The following is a 3,672-nucleotide window of genomic DNA, read 5'->3' on the forward strand; positions in this document are numbered from 1 at the left end:
ACAGGGAAGAACTAGTTTGAACTAATAGTCAAATGCACACCCTTATGAAACTAAGAAAAAGAGACTGTGGTGATATATTGTGTACCCTAACAAAATTTGCCTGAAGATCAGAGAACAGAACAAGCCACTAGATTAAACATAGAGGCTGGACAGTGGTGGCACCCAGCTTTAATCCCAGCATTCAGGAGGCAGAGATTCGTCTGGATCTCTGTGAGTTCAAAGCCACCGTAGATTACATGAGATTGACTCAATCTAGGAGAGAAAACAGAGCCAAGCAGTGGTGGCACACACCTCTAATCTCAATACTTGGGAGTCACACACCTTTAATCCCAGCACTAGGAAGGAAGTGGTGGCAGGCAGAGGAAGGTATATCAGGCATGAGGAGACAGGAACTAAGCCTTTTTGGCGAGGAACTCTTTTCAGCTGGATCTTTTTTGGCTGAGGACTCAGAGACATTCAGTCAGAAGATACATGGAGTTGGTAAGGTGAGATGTGGCAGTGGCTTGTTCCTTTGTCTCTCTGATCTTTCAGCATTTACCCTAATATCTGGCTCTGGGGTTTTGTTAAGACCAATTAGAATTCGTGCAACATCTGGCGTCCAACTTTTGGGGCATGGATTCACGAAAAAGCCACTTGCCTGCCACCCACCGGCACAGGCCGGAGCTTCATGTGGCCGGAATCCAACTTCTTGGGATTTTGTTTTGGACACCAAGCATGAATTGGCGGTGCCAGCCATGGTGGCACAGACTAAAGGCAGAAGAGGGCAGGCCTGAAGAGCAGGATTGGCCGTCTAGATACCCAACCCATAATGAGTGAGCTTTGCATCATACCATTTACGCATCTAACCCAACCTCCCAGCTAGATAACCCTAGCGATCCCCCACCTCATCCCCCATCTCTGTCAGTTCAGGTTTGCCTAGCCCCTGGTCTGCCTGCCACAGCCGTGGTGGAAGCCCTAGCATCTATCTCCTTCGATACTTAGGATTTGAAGAAAGTTGTGCTAAAACGCACCGCCAAGACGTCTCTAAATGAGTGCTTTACTAATACGCTGAAGAACAATCAGCCGATGCCAGGGAATATTTGGGCTTCGATGCGGCAGCAGCAGCAGCTAGCCAGCGCCAGAAACAGAAGACTGGCCCAGCAGATGGAGAAGAGACCCTCTGTCCAGGCAGCATTAAAACATAAGCAGAGCTTAAAGCAGCACCTGGGTAACAGTAACATCCATGCATGTTTAGGCTGACCCATATTTTCCCTGGCTAGGGGAGCAATTGGAGGAAGAGGCCTACCTGTAATCCAGAGAGACTTACCCTGAAGTGGACTATGTGGGGAATGTGCCACCAGAACCCTGCTTAGGGGCGGGATGTCACTCCAAGGTCAGGATGTGATAGGTTGGGGAAGAGGGTGTTTTGAGGCCAAGGCAGAGGTCGTGGCCAAGGAAGAGGTGCCTTCACTCACCCTGTATTAACCAAGGAGCAGCTGGACAACCAATTGGATGCATGCTTGTTGAAAACTAAAGGACACCTGGATGCTGAGTTGGATGCCTACATGACACAGGCACATCCTGAAACCAATGGTTGAAGCCTGCCTGCCTGTCTGCTTATTAGACTATTGTTAAAGTCACCACCACATCTATAAAAATAAATAAATAAATAAATAAATAAATAAATAAATAAATAAATAACCTTGAGAAAACATGAAAAGAAACCTGATTGATGTTAGAAGGCCCTGTGACAGTAGGCTGTGGCACATATAGTCTGTTCCACCTACTTTTGGATACAGTGTGAGGAGAACATTTTTCTAGCCTCTGCTTTACCTGTCATATAGTCTGACATTTTAATGTTTCCTTTGTTCATCTTTATGATCCCAGAAAGAATTACTAGGAGGGAACCAGGTTCTCACTAATGTGTGGTCTTTGAGATAGAGTTCTTCTACATCTTCCTTAAAAGCTTCCTGTTAATAGCTAAAACTAAAGGTGTGTCTGCTTATGTTGATGGTGAAGATAGTAAATTGGAAATGTTGATATTGCTTGATACCAAATCCAGAAGCCAGACAAATAATAATTGAATCTCTGGCTTTTGAAAATGCTAATGTACAATGCAAAAGGATAATTAGGCCATTAAAGGCCAGAACAGCACCATTGGAGGAATAGATCCAAGATATAATCAATATTGTAGCTCATGACCATGATGATGCTTGGATAGGAGAGGTGATTTCCAGAGGTTTGAAAAAAAATCAAAATGTCAAATGTTTCAATTTTGGTAAACAAGGTCACCTAAAAAGGGACTATAAACAGGGCATTCTTAGAAACAATGTTTTTTTCTAAGAATAATCCCAATAGAACACACCTCCCTTCTGGATTATGCATAAGGTGTGGCAAAGGCACACATTGAAATAACGAATGTAGATCAATAAGGGAAAGTCAAGGTAATCCTTTGCCACCAGGACATGCCCTGAGGGGCCTCTCGCAGGACCCCAGGTCAAATTTGGTTCATTCATTTCTTGCCATCATAGAGGAAACTCCTTCCCAAGAGCAATTAAAGAACCTAATGTCTATTGTAAAAAACCACACTGCTCTGGATGATAGAACATCTATAGAAAAGAGAACAAATAATTCAGGAGAAAACAAAAATCGAAAGTGATAAAGATTAAATTTGGAACCTTCCCAAAGTTAGGGTTGGGGCAGGTTTTTGTTTTTATCTTTGCAGGAAAATAAAAACAACCATCTTGAAGAATTTAAAGAAATTTAAAGACCTTTGGACAGATAAGCATCCAAAGAAGAAAGGAGAACTACCCTGAAAAAATTACCAAGAAAAGAAATAATCTGACCTAATTCGATCTCTGAAGTCTCCAAAAAGATGATGGAATCCCACAACAATGATTTCACACAGACTATGATAATGCCATTAAACACCACCCGAAGATCGACTTTGGACTACCAACTGCTTAGGACAATTTTAAAATGGCTAGCTGAGATGATCTAGCCTCACAGACTATTCTATCCAGGACATGAGACAAGTCCTGTACTTTCCCATTACACAGAGACTGATTATGCAGAGACCAGACAACAAATGATACAGCTGCCTCTCCCAGGACTTGACAATTAACCCAAAATTTTTCTTTTCAGGATCCCCTAAACATACCATCACCCCTAGACAGCAGGAAGTAATTTTAAGAACACAATGCCCACATTCCCAAGACATAGAGTGGGTGGTTTTTTGTCTTCAAATGAGTTATATAGATATTTGTCATTGTTTTGGTGGTTGATTATAAGTTGTTATTGGTAATAATCTAAAAAAGAAAAGATAAATAAAGGAGATTATATTCAGGGTTCTTATTTGAAAAAAAGAAATGAAGAGGATATAGATATGATAAGATAAAAGGTAGATTATTGAATCTACTCTGAAAAGAAAAAAGGGAAATTTTGAATATGATAAGATAAAAAAGGTAGATTATTGAATCTACTTTTGAAAAGCAACTTCTAGCTTTAAATATTTTACATTGTATTGGAGTTTTGTATATTATATACAAATTGCATATATTGATACAAAGTTGAGATTATTTTCATTGGAACATACTGTACATAGCTTTCTACTCTTGTTCAAGGTCTTGTACCTCTACAGCTCATTTAACAATGTAAAGCAAATTGCTAGTCCTTGAAAGTTATTATTACCAA

The 3,672-nt window shown here is 40.8% G+C and overlaps 1 pseudogene; it reads left to right on the plus strand.

Annotated features, from left to right (window-relative positions):
* Positions 1–377: 377 nt before the first annotated feature.
* On the plus strand, positions 378–1,577 carry LOC131914653 (chromatin target of PRMT1 protein-like; annotated as a pseudogene).
* The last annotated feature ends 2,095 nt before the right edge of the window (positions 1,578–3,672 follow it).

This window comes from Peromyscus eremicus, chromosome 7, assembly GCF_949786415.1.
Source record: "Peromyscus eremicus chromosome 7, PerEre_H2_v1, whole genome shotgun sequence".
NCBI lineage: Eukaryota > Metazoa > Chordata > Mammalia > Rodentia > Cricetidae > Peromyscus > Peromyscus eremicus.